The sequence below is a fragment of the Bombina bombina genome, chromosome 1 (assembly GCF_027579735.1).
Source record: "Bombina bombina isolate aBomBom1 chromosome 1, aBomBom1.pri, whole genome shotgun sequence".
Taxonomy (NCBI): Eukaryota; Metazoa; Chordata; class Amphibia; order Anura; family Bombinatoridae; genus Bombina; species Bombina bombina.
The window spans coordinates 737529594-737540229 of NC_069499.1; the positions used below are offsets into that span (position 1 = coordinate 737529594).

At 37.3% G+C, this 10636-nt stretch overlaps 1 protein-coding gene across 2 annotated transcripts in view; it reads left to right on the forward strand.

The window, feature by feature from the left end:
* STK26 (serine/threonine kinase 26) overlaps positions 1-10636 on the forward strand; it is a 511389-nt gene that overhangs the window by 3225 nt on the left and 497528 nt on the right. The gene's annotated exons all lie outside the window — the stretch shown is intronic.

Here is a 10636-nt window from a genome sequence, read left to right on the forward strand (position 1 = left end):
AATAAAATGTGTACATAACTGCTATTTAAGTTTTATTGCCCATATTAAAATACCCAAATGTTGTAAGTAATGTAGAAATCCTGCCACACTGAATTTTTTACCAACTGATACCCTCCTTGGACATGATACCTCTGGTGTGTATAATATAGTGCTGATGCAAAAGAAATATTAGACAGTTCTGCTTACAAGCATTTTTAAATCAGTCCCACACACTTCAGCAAGAAAAGCCCAATAAGATTACCTGATGCTACTACAATGTAACGTTATTAAAGATCATGATACCTAAGTGAAGTAAATTTGCAGCATCAGCTGTTTGTAACCTATTCATTTTAAGATTAACTTTGTTGGTTTTTTCCCCTCATCTTTCAGTGCGTTCAATTTCATCTTTTTTTCCAGTATGCTGTCATCTATATAATTTGAAATGTAATTTTTTTTTCCCACATGAAAGTTGAAAAAGTGAAGTTCCTGATGTGTTATATTCATGACATATTGCAATAATCTGTTTAAATCCTGCAATCAGGCTGCACTACTGGGAGTTAGATAAACATTAGTGACTACAAACACCATGACTTTTGTCATTGGCTCACCACATCACCAGCAAGCTCTCAAAATTGTTCAAAAGCATAACTAGGCAGACTCAGAAGCAGCAACTCAAAGTAGATGCAACATCTAAATCAGGGATGGGGAACCTTGGCCCTCCTAATAATGTTTCAGAACTACGTTACCCATTACGCTTAGTTACTCTGAAGTCCAGTTGAGCATCATAAGAAATAGAGTACCTAAGCGTAATGGGTAACGTAGTTCTGAAACATTATTAGGAGGGCCAAGGTTCCCCATCCCTGGTTTAAAGGACCATAATACCCAAATGTTTAAACACTTGAAAGTGATGCAGTATAGCTGTAAAAAGCTGACTAGAAAATATCACCTGAACATCTGTGTGAAAAGATATTTTACCTCAAAAGTTCCTTAGTAGCCACATCCCATCGTAAAGGACTTCTAAGCAACAAATCAGTATGTCTGTCCCGGGACAGCGGAAGGAGCGAACTTTTGTGCACACATCTTATTTCCCTATTCAGTGTAAGGAAATTTACAATGAAATCTCATGAGATCACAGTAAAAGAGTTCATGACCTCAGCACTGCTGATGCTGATTGGCTGCTGTTCATTTCTTCATTTTTTTTTTTATTTTTTTTTACCTGCAGCTGAGCATAACTTTTTACACAGAACTTACTCTGCTGAGCTGAGGAGATTCAGGTAAAATATCTTCCTTTTTTACATAGAGATGCTCAGGTGATATTTTCCTTTCAGCTTTTTAGTTATACTGCATCAGTTTCAAGTGATTTAGCATGAGTATTATGTCCCTTTAAATAGTAATTTTAAAAGGATACTAAACCTAATTTTTTTTTCTTTCATGATTCAGATAGAGCATGCAATTTTAAGCAACTTTCTAATTTACCTCTATTTTTCTTCGTTCTCTAGCTATTTTTATTTAAAAAGCAAGAATGTAAATCTTATGAGTCGGCCCAACCAAGGGGTTGACAATTTATTTGAAATGTAGTGTGTGTGTTTTATATAAATAGTTTTACGGAAAATGGCTAAATGTGAATCTGTTTTCCTTACGGTAAAAAAAAATCCTTTTATTGTTGAAATGTGACTTATCTGTTTAAAATGTGACATTTCTATAAAGCTTGTCATGCAAACTAATTCATGACAATGCTGCAAACAATACTGCTTGACAAAGATTGGCTACTGGGAATTTCAGAGACAAAATTGCGAAAAGTACCAGAGAAATTTTTAGAAATTTTGCTATCCCTCTATTTAAACAGACAGAGCCTATTTAAAGGCTAAATATATTTTCAAGTAGGCAATTGTTCTATGCCTATTTTGGTGTGTTTTAGGCCACGTTTTGCCTGCCAATTATGAAAAAAAAAATATATATATATATATATATATATATATATATATATATATATATATACACACAGCAGTAATGACATGCAGGGCTTTGCCATTGGTTTTTGGTAGTTAGAAGGCAGTTAATTGCGGCTGCGCTTCACACTTCCTAGATTACTGACAGTGGGAGGGGTAAGGATTACCCTCCCACCTAGGTACTATGTCAAACCACTATGCTTTGCAAAGTACTGAGTGACATACATTGGATATAAAAAGTCTACACCCCCCCGTTAAAATGTCAGGTTTCTGTGATGTAAAAAAAAGACAGATAAATCATTTCAGAACTTTTTCCACCTTTAATGTGACCTATAAATTACACAACTCAATTGAAAAACAAACTGACATCTTTAAGGTGGAGGGAAGTAAACAAAAAACCTAAAATGTGGTTGCATACGTGTGCACACCCTCTTATAACTGGGGATGTAGCTGTGTTCAGAATTAAGAAATCACATTCAAAACCATGTTAAATAAGTCATCACACACCTGCCATAATTTTAAAGTGCCTCTGATGAACCCCAAATAAAGTTTAGCTGTTCTAGTAGGTCTATAGTCGCGTCCTACACAAAAGCCATGATCCGCAGAGAGCTTCCAAAGCATCAGAGGGATCTCATTGTTTAAAGGTATCAGTCAGAAGAAGGGTACAAAATAATTTCCAAGGCATTAGATATACCATGGAACACAGTGAAGACTGTTATCATCAAGTGGAGAACATATGGAACAGTGACATTACCAAGAACTGGATGTCCCTCCAAAATTGATGAAAAGACGAGAAGAAAACTGGTCTGCGAGGCTTCCAAGAGGCCTACAGCACAATTAAAGGCGCTGCAGGAATATCTGGCAAGTACTTGCTGTGTGGTACATGTGACAACAATCTCCTGTATTCTTCATATGTTTGGCATAGATGGCAAGATGGAAGCCTTTTCTTATGAAGAAAAACATCCAAGCCCGGCTAAATTTAGCAAAAACACATCTGAAGTGTCCCAAAAGCATGTGAGAAAAGGTGTTATGGTCTGATGAAACCAAGGTTGAACTTTTTGGCAATAATTCCAAAAGATATGTTTAATGCAAAAACACTGCATATCACCAAAAGAACACCATACCCACAGTGAAACATGGTGATGGCAGCATCATGCTTTGGGGTTGTTTTTTCTTCAGCTGGAACTAGGGCCTTATTCAAGGTAGAGGGAATTATGAACAGTTCCAAATACCAGTCAATATTGGCACAAAACCTTCAGGCTTCTGTTAGAAAGCTGAACATGAAGAGGAACTTCATCTTTCAGCATGACAACGACCCAAAGGAATGGCTTCACCAGAAGATTAAAATTTTGGAATGACCCAGACCTGAATCCAATAGAAAATCTGTGGGATGATCTGAAGAGGGCTGTGCACAGGAGATGCCCTCGCAATCTGACAGATTTGGAGTGTTTTTACAAAGAAGAGTGGGCAAATCTTGCTGAGTCAAGATGTGCCATGCTGATAGACTCATACCCCAAAAGACTGAGTGCTATAATAAAATCAAAAGTTGCTTCAACAAAGTATTAGTTTAAGGGTGTGCACACTTATGCAACCAGATTTTATTTTTACTTCCCTTCACCTAAAAGATTTCAGTTTGTTTTTCAATTGTTGCATAGTTTATAGGTCACATTAAAGGTGGAAAAAGTTCTGAAATGATTTCTTAGTTTTTTACATCACAGAAACCTGCCATTTTAACATGGGTGTGTAGAGTTTGTATATCCACTGTACCTATGTCCATATGGCACAAGGGGTTAATTAATCTTGTTTCATTTTTTCTTGCCAAAAACCACTTAGCTTCCATTCTGTTTAGCAGTTCTCATTTCTTTCATGTAATTAGCAAGAGTCCATGAGCTAGTGACGTATGGGATATACATTCCTACCAGGAGGGGCAAAGTTTCCCAAACCTTAAAATGCCTATAAATACACCCCTCACCACACCCACAATTCAGTTTTACAAACTTTGCCTCCGATGGAGGTGGTGAAGTAAGTTTGTGCTAGATTCTACGTTGATATGCGCTCCGCAGCAAGTTGGAGCCCGGTTTTCCTCTCAGCGTGCAGTGAATGTCAGAGGGATGTGAGGAGAGTATTGCCTATTTGAATGCAGTGATCTCCTTCTACGGGGTCTATTTCATAGGTTCTCTGTTATCGGTCGTAGAGATTCATCTCTTACCTCCCTTTTCAGATCGACGATATACTCTTATATATACCATTACCTCTGCTGATTCTCGTTTCAGTACTGGTTTGGCTTTCTACAAACATGTAGATGAGTGTCCTGGGGTAAGTAAATCTTATTTTCTGTGACACTCTAAGCTATGGTTGGGCACTTTTATATAAAGTTCTAAATATATGTATTCAAACATTTATTTGCCTTGACTCAGGATGTTCAACATTCCTTATTTTCAGACAGTCAGTTTCATATTTGGGATAAATGCATTTGTTTCAATCATTTTTTCTTACCTTTAAAAATTTGACTTTTTCCCTGTGGGCTGTTAGGCTCGCGGGGGCAGAAAATGCTTCATTTTATTGCGTCATTCTTGGCGCGTCATTTTTTGACGTTTTTTTGCGTCAAAAATGTCGGCGTTCCGGATGTGGCGTCATTTTTGGCGCCAAAAGCATTTAGGCGCCAAATAATGTGGGCGTCTTTTTTGGCGCTAAAAAATATGGGCGTCATTTTTGTCTCCACATTATTTAAGTCTCATTATTTATTGCTTCTGGTTGCTAGAAGCTTGTTCACTGGCATTTTTTTCCCATTCCTGAAACTGTCATTTAAGGAATTTGATCAATTTTGCTTTATATGTTGTTTTTTTCTTTTACATATTGCAAGATGTTCCACGTTGCAACTGAGTCAGAAGATACTACAGGAAAATCACTGCACAGTGCTGGAGCTACCAAGCTAAGTGTATCTGCTATAAACTTTTGGTATCTGTTTCTCCAGCTGTTATTTGTATTGCATGTCATGTCAAACTTATTAATGCAGATAAAATTTCCTTTAGTACTGTTACATTACCTGTTGCTGTTCCGTCAACATCTAATTTTCAGAGTGTTCCTGATAACATAAGAGATTTTATTTTTTAAATCCATTAAGAAGGCTATGTCTGTTATTTCTCCTTCTAGTATACATAAAAGACTTTTAAAACTTCTCTTTTTTTCAGATGAATTTTTAAATGAACATCATCATTCTGATACTGATAATGGTTCTTCTGGTTCAGAGGTTTCTGTCTCAGAGGTTGATGCTGATAAATCTTTGTATTTGTTCAAGATGGAATTTATTCGTTCTTTACTTAAAGAAGTGTTATTTGCATTAGAAATAGAGGATTCTGGTCCTCTTGATACTAAATGTAAACGTTTAAATAAGGTTTTTAAATCTCCTGTTGTTATTCCAGAAGTGTTTTATCTCCCTGATGCTATTTCTGAAGTAATTTCCAGGGAATGGAATAATTTGGGTAATTTATTTACTCCTTCTAGACGTTTAAGCAAATTATATCCTGTGCCATCTGACAGATTAGAGTTTTTTGGGACAAAAATCCCTAAGGTTATGGGGCTGTCTCTACTCCTGCTAATGTACTACTATTCCTATGGCAGATAGTACTTCATTTAAGGATCCTTTAGATAGGAAAATTGAATCCTTTCTAAGAAAAGCTTACTTATGTTCAGGTAATCTTCTTAGACCTGCTATATTTTTAGCGGATGTTGCTGCAGCTTCAACTTTTTGGTTAGAAGCTTTAGCGCAACAAGTAACAGATCATAATTTTATAGCATTATTATTATTCTATAACATGCTAATAATTTTATTGGTGATACCATCTTTTGATATCATTAGAGTTGATGTCAGGTATATGTCTCTAGCTATTTTAGCTAGAAAAGCTTTATGGATTAAACTTGGAATGCTGACATGTCTTCTAAGTCAACTTTGCTTTCCCTTTCTTTCCAGGGTAAATAATCATTTTCGTTCCTTTCCTCACAACAAGGAACAAAAGCCTGATCCTTCATCCTCAGGAGCGGTATCAGTTTGGAAACTATTTCCAGTTTGGAATATATCCAAGCCTTATAGAAACCTATAGCCAGCTCCTAAGTACCTATGAAGGTGCGGCCCTTATTCCAGCTCAGCTGGTATGGGGCAGATTACGTTTTCTTCAAAGAAATTTGGATCAATTCCGTTCTTAATCTCTGGTTTCAGAAACATTGTTTCAGAAAGGTACAGAATTGGCTTCAAGTTAAGGCCTCCTGCTAAGAGATTCTTTTCTTTCCCGTGTCCCAGTTAACACAGCAAAGGCTCGGCATTTCTGAAATGTGTTTCAGATCTAGAGTTGGCTGGAGTATTTATGCCAGTTCCAGTTCTGGAACAGGGGCTGGGGTTTTATTTTATCTCTTCATTGTACCAAAGAAGGTCAATTCCTTCAGACCAGTTCTGGATCTATCATTATTGAATCGTTATGTTTGGATACCAACATTCAAGATGGTTACTGTAGGACTATCCTGCCTTTTGTTTAGCAAGGGCATTATATGTCTACAATAGATTTACAGGATGTGTATCTGCATATTCCGATTCATCCAGATCACTTTTAGTGTCTGAGATTCTCTTTTTAGACAAGCATTACCAGTTTTGTGGCTTTACCGTTTGGCCTAGCCTCAGTTCCAAGAATTTTTTTCAAAGGTTCTCGGTGCCCTTCTTTCTGTAATCAGAGAATAGGGTTTTGGTATTTCCTTATTTGGACGATATCTTGGTACTTGCTCAGTCTTCTCATTTTCGAAGAATCTCATACGAATCGACTTGTGGTGTTTTCTTCAAGTTCATGGTTGGAGGATCAATTTACCAATCAGTTCATTGTTTCCTCAGACAAGGGTAACCTTTTTAGGTTTCTAGATAAATTCAGTATCTATGACTCTGTCCTTGTCAGACAAGAGAAGTTTAACATTGATATCAGCTTGTCAAAACCTTCAGTCACAATCATTCCCTTTGGTAGCCTTATGCATGGAAATGTTGGGTCTTAGGACTGCCGCATCAGATGCGATCTCCTTTGCTCGTTTTCACATGCGATCTCTTCAGCTCTGTATGCTGAACCAATGGTGCAGTGATTACTCAAAGATATCTCAATTAATATCTTTAAACCGATTTTACGACACTCTCTGACATGGTGGACAGATCACCATCGTTTAGTTCAGGGGGCTTCTTTGTTCTTCCGACCTGGACTATAATCTCAACAGATGCAAGTCTTACAGGTTGGGGAGCTGTGTGGGGGTATCTGACGGCACAAGGGGTTTGGGAATCTCAGGAGGTGAGATTTCCGATCAATATTTTGGAACTCCGTGCAATTTTCAGAGCTCTTCAGTCTTGGCCTCTTCTGAAGAGAGAGTTGTTCATTTGTTTTCAGATAGACAATGTCACAACTGTGGCATACATCAATCATCAAGGAGGGACTCGCAGTCCTCTGGCTATGAAAGAAGTATCTCGAATTTTGGTTTGGGCGGAATCCAGCTCCTGTCTAATCTCTGCGGTTCATATCCCAGGTATGGACAATTGGAAAGCGGATTATCTAAGTCGCCAAACGTTGCATCCGGGCGAATGGTCTCTTCACCCAGAGGTATTTCTTCAGATTATTCAAATGTGGGAACTTCCAGAAATAGATCTGATGGCTTCTCATCTAAACAAGAAACTTCCCAGGTATCTGTCCAGATCCCGGGATCCTCAGGCGGAGGCAGTGGATGCATTATCACTTCCTTGGAAGTATCATCCTGCCTATATCTTTCCGCCTCTAGTTCTTCTTCCAAGAGTAATCTCCAAGATTCTGAAGGAATGCTCGTTTGTTCTGCTGGTAGCTCCGGCATGGCCTCACAGGTTTTGGTATGCGGATCTTGTCCGGATGGCCTCTTGCCAACCGTGGACTCTTCCGTTAAGACCAGACCTTTTGTCTCAAGGTCCTTTTTTCCATCAGGATCTGAAATCCTTAAATTTAAAGGTATGGAGATTGAACGCTTGATTCTTGGTCAAAGAGGTTTCTCTGACTCTGTGATTAATACTATGTTACAGGCTCGTAAATCTGTATCCAGAGAGATATATTATAGAGTCTGGAAGACTTATATTTCTTGGTGTCTTTCTCATCATTTTTCTTGGCATTCTTTTAGAATACCGAGAATATTACAGTTTCTTCAGGATGGTTTAGATAAGGGTTTGTCCGCAAGTTCCTTGAAAGGTCAAATCTCTGCTCTTTCTGTTCTTTTTCACAGGAAGATTGCTATTCTTCCTGATATTCATTGTTTTGTACAAGCTTTGGTTCGTATAAAGCCTGTCATTAAGTCAATTTCTCCTCCTTGGAGTTTGAATTTGGTTCTGGGGGCTCTTCAAGCTCCTCCATTTGAACCTATGCATTCATTGGATATTAAATTACTTTCTTGGAAAGTTTTGTTCCTTTTGGCCATCTCTTCTGCCAGAAGAGTTTCTGAATTATCTGCTCTTTCTTGTGAGTCTCCTTTTCTGATTTTTCATCAGGATAAGGCGGTGTTGCGAACTTCTTTTGAATTTTTACCTAAGTTGTGAATTCCAACAACATTAGTAGAGACATTGTGGTTCCTTCATTATGTCCTAATCCTAAGAATTCTAAGGAGAAATCATTGCATTCTTTGGATGTTATTAGAGCTTTGAAATATTATGTTGAAGCTACTAAGTCTTTCCGAAAGACTTCTAGTTTATTTGTTATCTTTTCCGGTTTTAGAAAGGCCAGAAAACTTCTGCCATTTCTTTGGCATCTTGGTTGAAATCTTTATTTCATCTTGCCTATGTTGAGTCGGGTAAGACTCCGCCTCATAGGATTACAGCTCATTCTACTAGGTCAGTTTCTACTTCCTGGGCGTTTAGGAATGAAGCTTCGGTTGATCAGATTTGCAAAGCGGCAACTTGGTCCTCTTTGCATACTTTTACCAAATTCTACCTTTTTGTTGTATTTTCTTCTTCTGAAGCAGTTTTTGGTAGAAAAGTACTTCAGGCAGCGGTTTCAGTTTGAATCTTCTGCTTATGTTTTTCATTAAACTTTATTTTGGGTGTGGATTATTTTCAGCAGGAATTGGCTGTCTTTATTTTATCCCTCCCTCTCTAGTGACTCTTGTGTGGAAAGATCCACATCTTGGGTAGTCATTATCCCATACGTCACTAGCTCATGGACTCTTGCTAATTACATGAAAGAAAACATAATTTATGTAAGAACTTACCTGATAAATTCATTTCTTTCATATTAGCAAGAGTCCATGAGGCCCGCCCTTTTTTGTGGTGGTTATGATTTTTTTGTATAAAGCACAATTATTCCAATTCCTTATTTTATATGCTTTCGCACTTTTTTCTTATCACCCCACTTCTTGGCTATTCGTTAAACTGAATTGTGGGTGTGGTGAGGGGTGTATTTATAGGCATTTTAAGGTTTGGGAAACTTTGCCCCTCCTGGTAGGAATGTATATCCCATACGTCACTAGCTCATGGACTCTTGCTAATATGAAAGAAATGAATTTATCAGGTAAGTTCTTACATAAATTATGTTTTTGTACTTATTTTTTTGCAATTCTTTGTACTCTGCTTTAATGTTTGAGGAATTGTACTTTTTTCTTTTAATATTCACCCTATCACATTATGCACCCTTTATTTTGCAGATCTGTTCTTCTTTTTTTTTTTTTTTTTTTTTTTTTTTTTTAAACCATAACAAAAAACTAGACCCTAAGTTTGATGTGTTTTTTTTTTTTGTAAATAACATTCTAATTTAAGTTTGCAAAATACACTCACACACACACACACACACACACACACACACACACACACACACACACACACACACACACACACACACCCATACACCCCCACCCACCAATATTAAGCTAAAATTAGTATTAAAGGGATACTCAAGTCAAAATTAAACGTTGATTCAGATAGTTTAATCAGATGATTCAGATAGTAGGCGATTTCTAAACAACTTTCCAATTTACTTTCATCAACAAAATGTGCAGTCTTTTTATATTTACACATGAGTCACCAGCTCCTACTGAGCATGTACAAGAATTCACAGAATATAGTCGTATATGCATTTGTGATTGGTTGATGGCTGTCATGTTACGAGAGGAGTGGAAAATAAAATTTGTCAGTCTGAGCTTCAAATGAGTACTTTTTTTTCGAAGTTCTATTGCATTGTCTTATGTAATTATGGATTATTCAAATCTACTGTATTTACTGGTCCTTTAACAAATTAAATTTTGGCTGAAATGTTCTATTGCAACAAATGTTTTGTAATTACAAGGTGTTTGTCCATTTTCTCTTCATATTGGCTGAGAGTTTCTTGTGCTTGCTGTTATACTGAACAACAAGATACTGGTGCCTAAAAATATAGGGTATTTTTCGATTTGTGCTTGTACCCTGCTGATTGTAGCTAGGAAAAGATCAGGCCTTTAGATGCCACTAGCTCTCTTCTGCAACATGCAGAAGCTCAGCCACTTATACTTGACTACCTAGTATTCTAGGCTTAGTACTTTTCCTTTCTTCATTACCTACCTTTTAGTCCCCCAACACATTGCATATGGTGTGAGTGACAAAAGTACGAGGTAAGTAAAGGTTTAAATCCGGATATGGCATTTTTCTTAAGAGCTTGATAGGTCCTGAAAGCTTTAGAATTTTATTCCTGGCTCTCATCTGACCC